Source organism: Dendrobates tinctorius, unplaced genomic scaffold, assembly GCF_039654945.1.
Source record: "Dendrobates tinctorius isolate UK_male_01 unplaced genomic scaffold, ASM3965494v1 ptg000019l, whole genome shotgun sequence".
NCBI classification, from domain to species: domain Eukaryota; kingdom Metazoa; phylum Chordata; class Amphibia; order Anura; family Dendrobatidae; genus Dendrobates; species Dendrobates tinctorius.
Window position 1 is genome coordinate 8,931,418 of NW_027361687.1, and position 17,380 is coordinate 8,948,797.

At 47.1% G+C, this 17,380-nt stretch overlaps 1 long non-coding RNA gene across 1 annotated transcript; it reads right to left on the minus strand.

The window, feature by feature from the left end:
- Positions 1-14,661: 14,661 nt before the first annotated feature.
- LOC141082683 (uncharacterized) lies at positions 14,662-16,445 on the minus strand. The gene is made up of 3 exons (XR_012230546.1): positions 16,334-16,445; positions 16,140-16,240; positions 14,662-15,649 (listed from the first exon to the last, which is right to left on the minus strand). It is a non-coding gene; the product is annotated as an uncharacterized lncRNA (long non-coding RNA).
- Between the last annotated feature and the right edge of the window lie 935 nt (positions 16,446-17,380).

A 17,380-nucleotide genomic window follows, 5' to 3' on the forward strand; every position in this document is an offset into this window, starting at 1 on the left:
CAAACAAAGGAAATAAACGTGTATAACAAAATGTGTAATAGTAATAATTTTCTGGGAGAGATGTTTCATTTTCAGGAACAATTTCAAAGGTGCCAACTAGAGTTGAGCGAAACGGGTCGGTCAAATTCAAAAGTCGCCGACTTTCGCTGAAGTCGGGTTTCGCCGATCGAAACCCGACGATAGCGTGAGGTCGGCCATGCGGTCGCCGACTCGAATGCCAAAGTCGCGTTTCCCATAATGCTTCCAGCGCCTTTTCTCAGCCAATGATCAAGGACGCACACTGTGGGCAACGCGATGACATGGGCAGCGCCACCACCATCTCAGAGAAGGGCATTGCAGTGATTGGCTTGCTCTTTGTGGCGTCACAGTGGCTATAAAAGCCCTGAACGCCGATGTGGAGGAACACACAGACCTGTTCCTCCCACGTCACCACCGTGACGTAACTACACAGGCACAGCTCTCCGGCGCCCCCTTTGTCTCTCAGGTCAGTAAGGGAACTGCACCTAGAGCAAATGGTCGCTGGGGAGGAGGTCCTGTTACCCGCTGGGGGTTCTAAGATTCGTGATCAGAGTAAAAGCATCAGCCCAAGATTAAGTTTATAGTTTAATTGCCTTAAGGGCGCACTAGATAATTACAGAAATATACAGTAAATTTGCAGTCAGAGAAAAGATATAACAATAAGGGTACAAGACTTAAGATATTAAGCTGGAGGTCAATTTACCAGATTGTAGGGTGCATGCGGTTGCCGGGGAGCTCTGCAGTCCACAGGTACAAGAATCTTAGTTGCTGGACAGACCCCCAAAGCAAGGGCTGCTGCTCCCCTCGGCAGGTCTGTCCCCAGGTCCTTCTTAGATCGTCATCGTCCGGATCTTCTGTGTGAAGGAAAGAATATCTGCCAGGGGCTGCTAGCCCTTAAACAGCCCTGTGTCAGAGGGTGGGCTAATAATCCATGCTCCTAGGATGGAGCCAAAGCGTCTGGGACACACAAAGGACGTATATTCCTGCATCTGCTAGCAGGTACATTCTAATTGAAGCCCTCAGGCTTTTTTCCGGCCCCCTGCTGGCACGGCTCCGTACCTGAGCTTTGAAGCTCTGTTTTGGGCCTATTCTCATTATCACACCAATGGCCCCGGCTATTTAGCATTGGAACACTAAATCTTGCTTGTATTCACTAAGTACACAGCACCTGGGGGTATAGAAGCCGTTAGCTGCCTGTAATTCCTGAACTTAGACCAAAATGGATGCCAAGCTCAGACGTGTAGCCCCATATCTAAGATGGCGGCTGCTCCTTCATCACAGCTGACCGCCATCTTATTTCTGCCGATCTTAGCATAGGAAGAGGTTGCTGCTGCTCATTCTCAATAGGGAGAGAGTTTAGGCAGGAAAGAAAAAAAAATCTGTGCTTCTGCTGATAGTGATTTTCACTGTACACTACAGTTAGTGTGCAGTGACAGGGGAGGATTTTTTTGTGTGCAGCAGCACTGGTGGTTATTAGGCTGCCTTATAAGGCTCCCTGATAGCTGCATTGCTGTGTGCACACTGCTGTGCAGACTGCTTTTTTCAAAGCAAAAATACTTTTATTTCTTTTTTCTGCTACTGTGTACCATCTGGTATCACGGACAAATACATGCTATATGTGTGTGACATATGAAATACACGGAGATTTACATTTTTCCATACATACACCGTATATAGGTGTCCGCTTCTCAAACAGTATCGGATATCTGCTGTTTGCGGATTACGGTCACATCTATACAGAGACAGCGTGTGTGTGACTCCATAAAAGAAATAGATTGAGATTTACATTTTTCCATACATACACCTTATAGAGGTGTCCGCTTCTCAAACAGTATTGTATATCTGCTCTTTGGATTACGGTCACATCTATACAGAGACAGCGTGTGTGTGTGACTCCGGACAAAAATAGACGGAGATTTAAAATTTTCCATACATACATCGTATAGAGCTGTCCGCTTCTCAAACAGTATCGTATATCTGCTGTTTGGATTACGGTCACATCTATACAGAGACAGCGTGTATGTGACTTTGGAAAAAATAGACGGCGATTTAAAATTTTCCATACATACACCGTATAGAGCTGTCCACTTCTCAAACAGTATCGTATATCTGCTGTTTGGATTACGGTCACATCTTTTCAGACACAGCGTGTGTGTGTGAGACTCCAGAAATACTTATACGGACATTTCCATTTTTCCATACACCGTAGAGAGCAGTCCGCTTCTCAAACAGTATCGTATATCTGCTGTTCGCATTATGGTCACATCTATACAGAGAGAGCGTGTGTGTGTGTGACACTCAGGAAATACATATACGTACAGTTCTATTTTTCCATACACCGTATAGAGCTTTCCGCTTCTCAAACAGTATCGAATATCTGCTGTTTGGATTAGTGTCACATCTATACAGAGAAAGCGTGTGTGTGTGAGACTCCGGAAATACATATACGGACATTTCCATTTTTCCATATACCCTATAGAGCTGTCCGCTTCTCAAACAGTATCGTATATCTGCTGTTTGGATTACTGTCACATCTATACAGAGACAGCGTGTGTGTGTGAGACACCATAAATACATATACGGACATTTCCAATTTTCCATACACCGTATAGAGCTGTCCGCTTCTCAAACAGTATCGTATATCTGCTGTTTGGATTACTGTCACATCTATACAGAGACAGCATGTGTGTGTGAGACTCCGTAAATACATATATGGACATTTCCATTTTTCCATACACTGTATAAAGCTGTCCGCTTCTCATACAGCACCATATATCTGCTGGTTGCATTCCGGTCAAATACATACTGGCGGAGCGTCTGTGTGTGACTCCGGAAACAAATCTATGGAGATTGACGTTTTCCCCAAAAACGTATACAGCTGTACAATTCTGACACAGTGCTGTATATCTGCTGGTTAGATTACGGTCAAATACATACTGGGAGAGCATCTGTGACTAAGGAAATATATACTGTGGTGTAGTGACCACTGTGTCCACTAGGGGGGCGCTTTGTGGGTGTCCCAGGACAGGCATATAAGCATTTCCAGTGTCCTGATAGGAGTAGGATGCTGAATGATCGTAATGTATCTCAAGGTGGGCTGGACCAGCTACCTACAAATCCACCCAGGGGTGTGTCTAGAACACCATACTAAAGAATGTATGAATGCTTGTAGGACCTGTGATGAGGTCATAGCCATGTGACCCTCTGGGCATGGCTACGGACCATATAAGGTGGCCAGGGTAGGTCACATGAATGAATGCTGGGACCCAGTAGGTCCGCATGAAAGATCTCATCTGGGCTGACGTGAGACCGACTGAAGGAAGATGGGTCTGCCTTCCTGTACATGTGAGACGTGTGTGTGAGAGTTCCCTGGAGGGAATGAATGTCTGCACTGAGAAGCAGCTATGAGGTAAACTCGGACAGAGGATGTATCTGTGAGGCTGAGGAGAGTGTGTACTGGACATTGCACAACCTGTGTGACCACAGGATAAGCAGAGTGAAGCTCTGTCATGGACGCTATGCTGTTTATATGAACTTTCTGTTGCTGTTCCTGGATTATGATGCCTAATAAACCACATGGACTGTTGGAGTTATGTTAAGAAACCCATGCTGGATGTGATTTATTGGCTGCCAAGCGAATATCCCCTACCCGAATGACAGCGCTACCTTACAATACGGAGATTTAAATTTTTCCATACACCATATACAGCTGTACACTCCTCATACAGTACCATATCTCTGCTGGTATTTATTGTACATTTTCCCAAACATGAGGAAGTATGGTGGAAGAGGCCACGTACGTGGGCGGGGGCTCATCTGGTACTTATGGTGGTGCATCTGCTGGTTATGGCAAAAGCACAATAGCAGCTAAGACGGGAGGTGTTGAGCCTGCGTCATCATCTGGCACAAGAAGGCCTTTAAGGTTCCCTTTTCTGGCAGTAGGTAAACCGCTTTTAAAGCCGGAGCATCAGGAACAGGTTTTGGCTTACATTGCCGAAACAGCCTCCAGCTCTATTGCCTCCTCTTCTGAAGTTTCAAAAATTGCAAGCACTAAGTTGTCAGTGCAGGCTTCTGGTCAGGAACAACACTTTTCCTTGTGTCCTTCACCCCCAACAAAAGTGAAGGATGCAGCAGGCCACACTTCAGATTACTCCATGGAGCTGTTTTCATTTACCGTGCCTGGGTTATCAAGTCAAATCCAGAATTCCCCAGACCAAGATAAATTTGACATGGAGTGCACTGATGCACAGCCACCGCTAGATGATTCTGCTGGTACATTGACCCAGAGCAATAAATTTGCCTTGCAGTCTAGTGAGCCAGAATCAGACCCTGATGAAACTCAGGTGCCCCTTCCCGCATACTATTCCACCTTACACGGCGACACAGAGGAAGGTACAGAGGAAGGTGCAGATGACATTGAAGATGAGGTGATGGATGACCCAGTTGTTGACCCGGATTGGCATCCATTGGGGGAAGAGGGTGCCGCTGGCAATAGGTCAGAAGAGAATGCATGAGCATTCCACTTATGCGTCTGCTCATGCAAACGTTGACGCACCTTAAGGATAAGGAGTCCGCAGCAGAGTAGGAGGGAATCCTTGATGACAGTCAACCATTGTCAGCGAGGGCAACTGACCTGGACGAGGTGGAGTAAGAATAGGAAGAGGAAGAGGAGGGGGATGATTATTTTGGGGAGGAGTATGCTTCTCAGGGGGCAAGAGAAAATGTTGGTGTGCCAAGGTCAGGTACAGGATTTGTGCGTGACTGGTGGGATGTGGATTTGCCAGAAAGTGCTCCTCCACCCACCACTGGCAGTGCAGCATTGACGCCTGGAATATTGGCCCACATGTGTGATTATGCCTTGCGGATAGTGTTGAGTGATACGATCCGATATCGTGAAATATCGGATTGGATCAGACCGATACCCAAAAAGTACGGGTATCGCCGATTCCGATCCCGGAAGCCACATTCAAGTCAATGGGACAGAAATATCGGAATTAAAAAAACCCTTTCTTTCCTTGTAGGTTAATTCTACATGAAGAAAAACAACTAAGAATAATGTAGAATGTATTGGGGGAGGTGGAGGAGACATTAAAGGCATAGAGGTTTAGCCCAATCAAATGGAATAGCAGGAATAATTTTTTTTTAAAGACGTTTGGAGTTACAAAGATATTGACTATGTTAACCTTTTTTATATTTTGTCAGATATGTGTGTTTCACTACTTCAATGCTCTTCACCTTTTTTACTTCTCCCACACTTTCTCCTTCGTGATCCTAAGCAGCAACAGCATTTTTTTCAGCAACTTCTTCTTCACCTTATTCATCTTCTTCTTCACCTTCTTCCTATTATTCTTTTTTTGTACATTATTCATATTCTTCTTATTCAACGATTATTCTTCTTCATATTTTACTTCTTCATCTTCTTCCTATTCTTCTTCTTCATCATATTGTTATTTGTGACAGGCATTCCTGTAGTTGTTATCTATAAAAGTTTGAAGATTACACCTTCCGTTCTGCCTGTCACAAAAGATTTACAACAGGATTTGTCCGCGTTTAGTTTGGCCTGCAGCAGCAGGCATTTTTCAGGGGCACCACGAGGAGGAACGGACTCATCCCCATACACTGCTTAGTCTTCTTCTGCTTATAATTTAGATAATATCTTTTGCTCTGATTTTTAGTCTTATGCTTAATGTTCTTCTGCTTTTGGTTTTTCTGCTTTTTGTTCTTCTGCTTCTTGGTCTTCTGTCTCTTATTGCTCTGCATCTTGGTGGTTGTCTTCATGTTCTTTGTCCTCTTGGTCATCTTCTTCAGGGACATCTTTTTGGTCTTCTTAGGTGTGGTCTTCAGGGTCGTCGTCTTCAGGGTCGTCCTCAAGGAGATCCAGAGTGAGAACCAAAAACCATTTCCACAAGCTTGAACTTGGAAAAGTAGCAGAAGGTACAAGAAGGCTGAGGAACTGCCGAGAACCAGCTGACGGAACTGGAACCCGGATGGGTAGCAGAAGGAACAAGAGCAAATGGAACTAGCGAGGACCAGCTCATGGTGCTGGAACCCGGAGGGGCAGCAGAAGAAACAAGAGCCAATGGCACTACCGTGGACCAGCTGACGGTGCTGGAACACGGTTACTAAGCAGGAGGTACCTTTGCTAGAAAGCACTACCAAGGTCCAGCAGACATTGCTGGAACTTGGATACAAAGAAGGCGGCACCTAGGCCAAAGGCACTGCCAAGAACCAGCTGACGGTGCTGGAACCCGGATGGGTAGCAGAAGCTGCAAGAGCAAATGGAACTAGCGAGGACCAGCTGACAGTGCTGGAACCCGGAGGGGCAGCAGAAGAAACAAGAGCCAATGACACTACCGAGGACCAGCTGATGGTACTGGAACCCGGTTACTAAGCAGGAGGTACCAGTGCTAGAAAGCACTACCAAGGACCAGCAGATGTTGCTGGAACTCGGATACCGAGAAGGAGGCACCTCAGCCAAAGGCACTGCCGAGAACCAGCTGACAGTACTGGAACCCAGATGGGTAGCAGAAGGTACCCATGAAAAACAAAGTTGCAAGGCCGCGAGCCAGCCGCAGTTACCGAAACCAACAGTCCTACAGGGGATGCTTATCCTATTGGCACTACGGAACCAACCTTTATTACCAGAACCCGCAGCCCACATAGGAAGCACCGAAACTGCAGGCACCATAGACTCGGCTAACCCGACCGCAACAAGACAGGACAACGTTTTAGTGGCAATGTGATGTTGACACTACCCAGAAACAGCAGGCGTGCTGGAACCAGGCTGGGCAGGAGGGAATACCCGTGCCAAAGATACTGCCGAGAACCAGCTGACGGTGCTGGAACCCGGATGGGTAGCAGAAGCTACAAGAGTCAATAGAACTACCGAGAACCAGCTGACGATTCTGAAACCCAGAGTGGCAGCTGAAGGAACAAGAGCCAATGGCACAACCGTGGACCAGCTGATGGTGCTGGAACACAGTTACTAAGCAGGAGGTACCTGTGCTAGAAAGCACTACCAAGGTCCAGCAGACGTTGCTGGAACTCGGATACCGAGAAGGAGGCACCTAGGCCAAAGGCACTGCCAAGAACCAGTTGACAGTGCTGGAACTCAGATGGGTAACAGAAGCTGCAAGAGCAAATGGAACTAGCGAGGACCAGCTGACAGTGCTGGAACCCGGAGGGGCAGCAGAAGGAACAATAGCCAATGGCACTACCGAAGACCAGCTGACGGTAATGGAACCCGGTTACTAAGCAGGAGGTACCTGTGCTAGAAAGCACTACCACGGACCAGCAGACGTTGCTGGAACTCAGATACCGAGAAGGAGGCACCTCAGCCAAAGGCACTGCCGAGAACCAGCTGATGGTACTGGAACCCGGATGGGTAGTAGAAGGTACCTATGAAAAACAAAGTTGAAAGGTCGCGAGCCAGCTGCAGGTACCGAAACCAACAGTCCTACAGGGGGTGCTTGTCATATTGGCACTACGGAACCAGCCTTTATTACCAGAACCCGCAGCCCACATAGGAAGCACCAAAACTGCAGGCACCACAGACTTTGCTAACCCGACTGCAACACGACAGGACAATGTTTTGGTGGCAATGTGACGTTGACAGTACCCGGAAACAGCAGGCGTGCTGGAACCAGTCTGGGCAGGAGGGAGTACCCGTGCCAAAGACACTGCCGAGAACCAGCTGACGGTGCTGGAACCCGGATGGGTAGCAGAAGCTACAAGAGTCAATGGAACTACCAAGAACCAGCTGACGGTGCTGGAACCCAGAGTGGCAGCTGAAGGAACAAGAGCCAATGGCACAACTGTGGACCAGCTGATGGTGCTGGAACACGGTTATTAAGCAGGAGGTACCAGTGCTACAAAGCACTACCAAGGAACAGCAGACGTTGCTGGAACTTGGATACCGAGAAGGAGGCACCTCAGCCAAAGGCACTGCCGAGAACCAGCTGACGGTACTGGAACCTGGATGGGTTGCAGAAGGTACCAATGAAAAACAAAGTTGCAAGGCTGCGAGCCAGCCGCAGTTACCGAAACCCACTGTCCTACAGGGGGTGTTTGTCCTATTGGCACTACGGAACCTGCCTTTATTACCAGAACCCGCAGCCCACATAGGAAGCACCAAAACTGCAGGCACCACAGACTTTGCTAACCCGACCGCAACACGACAGGACAATGTTTTGGTGGCAATGTGATGTTGACATTACCCGGAAATAGCAGGCTTGCTGGAATCAGGCTGGGCAGGAGGGAGTACCCGTGCCAAAGACACTTCTGAGCAGCAACTGGTGATGTTGGAGCCCATGGTCAATCAGGGTGTAGGCTGAGGCCTAATTTCATCAAGTTTAATATCTGTTGTAGACTACTACTGATTTTAAACGTGCTCCAACTAGGCCTCTAGCTCCACTCTGTCTCTCGTATTTACCCTGGCCTCCTACACCGCAAGTTGCCGCTCAGAAGAGGCGTCTGCACAATCAACACTTGTTCCTGTGTTACTGGGGTTCAGTAACGTCTGCTGATCCCCTGAAGTGTGTCCGGCAAAGTCTCCTGCTCTGTCCACATTTCCACTACTATTAGTGGGAATGTGGACAGAGCAGGAGACATTGCCGGACACACATCAGGGGTTCAGCTGACGTTACTGAACCCCAGTAACACAGGAACAAGTGTGGATTGTGCAGATGCCACTTCTGAGCGGCAACTTGCGGTGTAGGAGGCCAGGGTAAATACTAGAGACAGAATGGAGCCAGAGGCCTAATTGGAGCAAGTTTGAAATCAGTAGTAGTGTGAATGTGGAGGCAGCAGTAGACATTGCCATACACACAGCAGGGGAGCAGCTGGCATTACTGAACCCCACTAACACTGGAGCATGTGTTTTTCTCTGTGCAGATGGCACTTCCGAGCAACAACTGGCTGTGTATTAGCCCAGGATCAATCATGGAGCAGGCTGAGGCGTAACTGAAGCAAGTTTTATATGTGATCTAGTTTAAATGTGGTGGCAGCAGGAGATATTGCCGTCCACACAGCAGGGGAGCAGCAGGCATTACTGAACCCCACTAACACTGGAGCATGTGTTTTTCTCTGTGCAGACGGCACTTCCGAGCAACAACAGGCTGTGTTGAAGCCCAGGATCAATCATGGAGCAGGCTGAGGCCTAATAGAAGCATGTTTTATATGTGATCTAGTTTAAATGTGGAGGCAGCAGGAGATATTGCCGTCCACACAGCAGGGGAGCAGCAGGCATTACTGAACCCCACTAACACTGGACCATGTGTTTTTCTCTGTGCAGACGACACTTCTGAGCAACAACTGGCTGTGTTGAAGCCCAGGATCAATCATGGAGCAGACTGAGGCCTAATTGAAGCAAGTTTTATATGTGATCTAGTTTAAATGAGGAGGCAGCAGGACATATTGACGTCCACACAGCAGGGGAGCAGCAGGCATTACGGAACCCCACTAACACTGGAGCATGTGTTTTTCTCTGTGCAGACGGCACTTACGATCAACAACTGGCTGTGTTGAGCCCAGGATCAATCATGAAGCAGGCTGAGGCCTACTTGGAGCAATTTGAAAATATGATCTAGTTTGAATGTGGAGGCAGCAGGAGATATTGCCGTCCACACAGCAGGGGAGCAGCTGACGTTACTGAACCCCACTGACACAGGAGCATGTGTTTTTCTCTGTGTGGACAGCACTTCCGAGCGACAACTGGCTGTGTTGAAGCCCAGGATCAATCATGCAGCAGGCTGAGGCCTACTTGGAGCAAGTTGAAAATATGATCTAGTTTGAATGTGGAGGCAGCAGGAGATATTGCCGTCCACACAGCAGGGGAGCAGCTGACGTTACTGAACCCCACTGACACAGGAGCTAGTGTTTTTCTCTGTGCGGACGGCACTTCAAGTGAAAACTGGCTGTGTTGAAACCCAGGATCAATCATGCAGCAGGCTGAGGCCTACTTGGAGCAAGTTGAAAATATGATCTAATTTGAATGTGGAGGCAGCAGGAGATATTGCCGTCCACACAGCAGGGGAGCAGCTGACGTTACTGAACCCCACTGACACAGGAGCTAGTGTTTTTCTCTGTGCGGACGGCACTTCCAAGCAACAACTGGTGATGTTGGAGCCCAGGGTGAATCTGTGAAGGCTGAGGCCTAATTTCATCAAGTTTCATATCTGTTGTAGACTACTACTGATTTTAAACGTGCTCCAACTAGGCCTCTGGCCCCACTCTGTCTCTAATATATTTTCCCTGGCCTCCAACCCCGCCAGTTGCTGCTCAGAAGTGGCGTCTGCACAATCAACACTTGTTCCTGTGTTACTGGGGTTCAGTAACATCAGCTGATCCCCTGATGTGTGTCCGGCATTGTCTCCTGTTCTGTCCACATTCCCACTACTAGAAATACACCGATAATACACTGGCAGCAGGGCAAGCCAACACCTCCAGTGCATACTGGCTAAGCTCTGGCCATGTATCCAGCTTAGAGACCCAAAACTTGAAGGGGGAAGAGCCGTCTGGGAGTACACTGACAGGGCAAGACATGTAGTCTGTCACTATCTGACGGAAACGTTGCCTCCTGCTGTGATGGTGTAGACATTTGTGGCGGGCACACAAAACTTTGCCACAGTTGGGCCATACTGGTCTTGCCTTGTGCTGAGGCACTGCCTCTGCTCCCTCTTTGTGCAGAGCTTCGAGCTTCCTCCACTGCCTCGACGCACAGAGCTGCTTTGTAAAGCACTAGCAGCACTGCTCTCGGGTGGAATGGAGAACATGATGGAATGCACCAGTGTCTCTTGGTACTCCCGCATTTTACGCTCCTGGTTCAACGGTGTTATGAGGCTTTGTAAGTTGTCCTGGTAGCGAGGATCTAGGAGGGTGTACACCCAATAATCAGCCGTGTTGAGAATGTGGGCTATGCGGCGGTCTTTTCTCAGGCACTGCAGCATGAAATCAACCATGTGCTGCAGACTCCCAACTGCCCAAGAAATGCTGTCCCATGCTTGAAGCGTCATCTCTACCTGCTCTGCATCACCCCACCCTCGCTGTACATACTGACTAGAGCATTGTGTACCTCCCTCCTCTGGAGAGATGTCTTCCTCCTCCATTGACTCCTTCTCATCCTCCTCACAAAGTTTCCCATGCCTAGGCCTTTGTGAGGAACCATGTAGCGCAGACTGTCCAGAAGCAGGTGGCATTTGTGACTCCTCATCCGCCACCTCTTCCAAAACCTCCCTTAGTGCTTGCAGTGTTTCTTGAAGCAGGCAGATAAGGGGGACAGTCATGCTGACTAGTGCATCATCTGCACTCGCCATCTTCGTGGAATCATCGAAGGCACGCAAAACGAGGCAGATGTCCTTCATAGAGGCCCAATCAGTGGTGGTGAATTGTGACCAGCTCACAGTGCGACTTGTTTGCGCCTGATGCAGCTGGTACTCCATGACTGCTGCCTGCTGCTCACACAACCGTTCCAACATATGTACGTTGAACTCCACCTGGTGGGTAGGTCACATATGATGCGATGTTCCGGAAGGCGGAATCGGCACTGCAGAGCTGCAATGCGCGATCTTGCCATGCTGGAACGCCGCGAGTGAGCACACTCTATGCGAACCTTGTGCAGCAGTGCATCAAGATCCGGATATTCCCTCACAAAGCTCTGCACGACCAAGTTGAGCACATGTGCCAGTAATGGGATGTGAGTGAGGTTGCCTAGGGCCAGAGCTGCCACCAGATTTCGGCCATTGTCACACACTACCAAGCCTGGCTAGAGATTCGCTGGCAGAAAGCACACGTCGCTCTCCTGCTTGATGGCATTCCAGAGCTCCTGTGCTGTGTGGCTTCGATTCCCCAAAGAAATTAATTTGAGTACGGCCTGTTGACGTTTGGCCATGGCTGTGCTCATATCGGTCGTTACAGGCTCCTGCAGCGCTGATTCTGAGGAACTGGAGTATGAGGAGGAGTCAATGTGTACAGACTGGATTCTGGCAATCCTTGGAGTTGGCAGAACATGTACAGTGCCACTCTCAAGATCTGTACCTGGCTCCGCAACATTGACCCAATGGGCAGTGAGGGAAATGTATCGTCCCTGTCCATGGGTACTGGTCCACGCATCGGTGGTCAGGTGGACCTTGCTACTGACGGCGTTTAGTAGCGCATGTTTAATTTTTGCCTCCACATGCTTTTGCAGGGCAGGGACGGCTTGCCTGCTGAAATAAAAGCGGCTGGGCATGGTGTATTGTGGGACTGCCAATGCCATGAAGTTCCGGAAGGTGTCAGTCTCCACCAGCCTGAATGAGAGCATTTCAAGGGCCAGTAATTTGGCAATGCCAGCATTCAGAGCCTGTGCTCGGGGATGGTTTGCCGAGTATGGCCACCATTTCTCCCATGTCTGTGCTACCGATGACTGTAGAGTGGCCTGGGAGTGTGAGGATTAATGGGAACATGGTGCTTTGGGTGGAATGTCACTGGGACTCTGGACAACAGTGCCAGAGGTTCTTCCATGGCGATCCAGTGAGGAAGCCGAACCAGCTGTGTGTGAGCTGGAGGAAGAAGCTACAACACGAGCGGAAGAGGTGGTAGGTGGTGCTGTAGGTTGGCCTACGTCTTCAGTGTGTCTTTGTGACTCCACCACGTGCTTGGTCCGCACGTTTCCACATATTTGTGGTATTGAGGTTGCTGACACTTTTCCCTCTTTTGACTTTCTGATGACACAGCTTGCATTTGACAAAGCAAATGTCATCTGCAACTGTGTCAAAAAAGGACCATGCACTGCAAGTCTTGGGAGCACCCGTTTTGGTTTTTGGAAGAGGAATGCTCCTAACGGGTGCCGAAGTGGAGGCTGTTATGAATGAGTCACCGTAGGAGGCAAAAACAGAAATACTAGCTAAGTCCAGAAAACCAGAGAAGTTGGCAGCTATCGGATTGCAGACCCCTGAACCTATCAACAACAACTAGCAGTAGCCGTGGGGGGTTCCTACGGTGCCCTAGACCCCTCGATCTCAGCCAGAGAACTAAATAGCCTAAAGACAGAAAGGGAAATCTAAACTGCCCCAGAGCAGACCCCAAAGCAATAGGCAGCCCCCAACATATAATGACGGTGAAGCAAGATGAACAAACACTCACACAGATAGAAAGATAGGCTGAGCAAATGATGGGGCCCAAGCTAACTAAATAGGAAAGGATAGAAAAGCTGCTATCTGCAATCCGCCAAAACCCTATCAAAACAAGAGCCTACAGACTGATAGGGAAAAAAGCCCTGAAGACGCTAGGCTTCAAAAAGACTATATCAGTACTCAGGTATTTTCTGAAGACAGAGCAAAAAGGAATTCAGCTCACCCCAGCAGGGAATGGCAGAAATCCAGAAAAACAAGGCAAAACAAAACCAAAACACAAATGCAAAAAGCAGATCAGAAAACTTAGCTTTTGAGGAGCAGGAATCAAACTGGTCTCCTAGAATCCCTCAGAGAGATCACCAGCAAGGCAGAAGGGTGTCGGCTGCCTTATATCCAGTCAGCAATTCCAGTCACCCAGTCATCATCATCCTGCACAGGTGCTTGGTAATCAGCCTCACTACCTTCCTTCACCAGAAGAGGGAGTTCATCAGACCTCAATGGTGAAGGGGAAAATGAACTCACAACAGTACCTCCCCCTTGAGGAGGGGTCACCGAACACTCATCCACGCCACCAGGGCGATCAGGGTGAGCCCGATGAAAGGCACGCACCAATCTTTTGGCATGAATATCAGAGGCAGAGACCCAGGAATTATCCTCCTAACCAAAACCCTTCCACTTAACCAAATACTGGAGTCTCCGTCTAGCCAGACGGGAAACCAGTATCTTCTCTACCTCATATTCCATGTTACCTTCAACCAATACAGGGTCCGGAGGTGCCACCCCAGGAACAACTGGTTCAGCAAACCTTTTCAACAAGGACTTATGAAACACATTATGGATTTCAAATGTGACAGGAAGAGCCAAACGAAAAGAGACCGGATTAATAATCTCCAAAATCTTGTAAGGTCCAATAATTCTAGGCTTAAACTTAGGAGAAGCCACCTTCATAGCGATATTTTTTGATGATAACCAAACCATATCACCAACCTTAAACTGGGGACCAATGGTCCTATGTCAGTTGGAAAACCGCTGGGCCTTTTCCTGGGAGATAGATTACTTATCCACCACTTGGTCCCAGATCTGGTGCATTCTCTCTACCACAGTGTCAACACCTGGGCAGGCAGAGGGCTCCACCTGCCCTGAAGAAAATCGAGGATGAAACCCAAAGTTACAAAAAAAAGGTGACATCAAAGTGGCAGAACTAGCTCTATTATTTAAAGCAAATTCGGCCAAGAGCAAAAATGAAACCCAATCATACTGATCAGCGGAAATAAAACATCTCAAATACGACTCCAAGGTCTGGTTTGTTCTCTCCGTCTGCCCATTGGTCTGAGGGTGAAAAGCAGAGGAGAAGGACAACTGAATTCCCAGCTTGGAACAGAAAGTCCTCCAAAATCTAGACACAAACTGAACTCCTCTGTCAGATACAATGTTCTCAGGAATCCTGTGCAAGCGAACCACCTGTTGCAAAAACAGGGGCACCAACTCAGAGGAAGATGGCAACTTAGGGAGTGGTACAAGATGAACCATCTTAGAGAACCTATCACAAATCACCCAAATAACAGTCATTCTATGAGAGACAGGCATATCAGAGATGAAATCCATTGAAATATGGGTCCATAGCCTCCTGGGGACCGGCAAAGGCATCAACAACCCACTAGAGCGAGAACAAGGTTTAGACCGGGAGCAAGTCCCACAGGACTGCACAAAATTCCTGACATCACGAGACAAGGCGGGCCACCAAAAAGACCGACTCACCAGATCTCTAGTACCAAAAATACCTGGATGACCAGCCAATGCAGAGCAATGAACTTCAGACATCACTCTCTTCTTCCACTGGTCAGGAACATACAACTTTCCACTGGGACAATGCTCAGGTTTGTCCTCCTGGAACTCTTCCAGAGCATGTCTCAAATCGGGCGAGATGGCAGAAAGAACTACCCCTTCGCCTAAGATGGTAGCAGGCTTGGTCACCACAGGAGAATCAGCAAAGAAGCTCCTAGAGAGAGCGTCAGCCTTGACATTCTTAGTGCCAGGAAGAAAAGAGACCACAAAATCAAAACAAGTAAAAAACAAGGCCCACCTAGCCTGTCTAAGGTTCAAGAGTTTGGCCGACTCCAGGTAAATCAAATTCTTGTGGTCAGTGAGGACCAAGGGCCGGATTAAGGTTGGTGGGGGCCCCTGGGCAGAAAATCTGGTGGGGGCACCCATATCATTAACATTTTAGCCATAACAGTAGAGCGCGAACTGTAGCATTTAGATGTACAATCTAATCTTATCCTCTTGTTCTGCCACATTCAGATTTACAGTACTACAATAGAGATACAGTCCAGGATAACTCAAAGCAGTCCATTATAGACAGAAAGAGTTACTCGCATTTTTTTTATTGAACCCAATGTTAAGACAGCCAAGGAATAATAAAAATGCAGAAAGGGAAAGTTTTCACCGGCAGCAATTGTTGCTAACTACTGTATAACAATATGCTCTCTATTGTATTATCTCCGGAGTAGTGGCTTGCTCTCCTATAGTAAGAGAAGAAAAAGAAGCATTCTTTGAATACAGGTCTGTTGGCTGAAGGAGGATATATCCTCTGTCTTAATGTGCCTGTGAGCATCTCCAAGTACAAGGGGGAGGTGTTAGCGATCGAAAACATGCTTTATATAAAAGTGTGTGCAGATAAAAGCATAAATAAATGTATACATTACAAGCTTTACTGTATTTTTTTCCCACAATGATGTATGATTTTGTCTGGCTCTCTTGCTTTCCACATAATATAACAATTTCAAAGCATCTTTTCCCATAACTCTGAATTGTACTTTTTCTGTAATACCTCTTAGAAAGAATAAATTGACAACTAAGTTTTACCACTCCCCCTGTCAAATCTCTGTATCCAACACATGTCTGTCATCAGAGCTCCAGGGGAAAATTAACACAAAGAATAAGTAAAATGTCAACATTAGTACCAGCATTAAATGCAAAAATTTTTATATGTGCCTTAAAAATTTCACTTACCCATCATATAATGAAATAGAGTACGTTGAGAAGGATCATATGAACTCTATCCATCAAACATCCAATGATTCTTGCAGTAACCTCAAAACACAACTTGTATGCTATAAGGAAATGAAAATTATAAAAAGTTAAAATAATCATCATTAGAATGGAATGGATAGATGAGCAGACTAGAACTTTGCAGCTTTGCTTACCTAACAGTTATTCTCCATGTATAATTTAAGATGTATATATCCAGGTAATCCAAGATGTATGATAACAGATTTGATGCCACGAACAGAACACCCATAATGTATTAAACTTAAACGGAACTGAAAAAAAAGAAGGGGTTAAACGCATGTTTTTACTTATGTTAAAGTGAGTAAAGGGGTTGTGCTGTCTCCCCTGCTTCTGACTGCTCTACAGCAGTCTAGAAGCAGGGGGTTGGCTCATAACTCAATGGCTCAGCCAGCCCCCAGTATTGCATGAGGAGACTAACAGCAGTGCTCAGTTTTCTCAGACAAGTATATGGAGAGCCGCGCGCATGCGCGGCAGGCTGCTCAAAAACTTTAACGGTTGACCTAGCTGTCTGTCAAAGACTGTGGCCACTGCTGGGGGGGGATTCCTATTGGCGGGCATTTTTCATGTTCGGAGCACATAAGGTTTTACCATGATCACAAAAATAGATTCTTTAGGGTACACTGGGAAATTATAGTTAATTATTTGCCTTATGTAAAGGTGGCTCAGATTACGGATTGCTCCTCCCCATGTTGTGCAGGGGGTTGTTACAGTAAAGGTCACTCGCTTCCAAACAATTATGATCTAAATTTCTCTGTGTAAAGCCACCATTATTGCAAGAACAGTGAGACTATTAAGTCTCTGACACAGGCAATGGAAAAGGTTGATTTATTAAACAAGTTAAAGAAGGTCATGGGTGGGTGTCTTTCAACATAAAATTAGTGTTTGTTACGGGTGTTTTTCTGTATTGAAAAACTGAGTAATATAACAGACCAAGTCTCAACAGCAACCAGTTGCACATTTGCATTACGCATACCATATCTGAGCTTTTAAGGATGTACATATCATATTTGATCACAATGTGAGCATAGTTTTACAAACCTTTTGGAACATTTAGGAAGGCCAAAGTACTGGAAACTTAGGTGAACTTTTCTTGATTTTTTCATAGCAAATTCTTGAATCAGATCTGAAAAGTCTAGCTCTTCAAGAATGTCATGTTCAATGCTTAACAAGCAAAGGTGGGA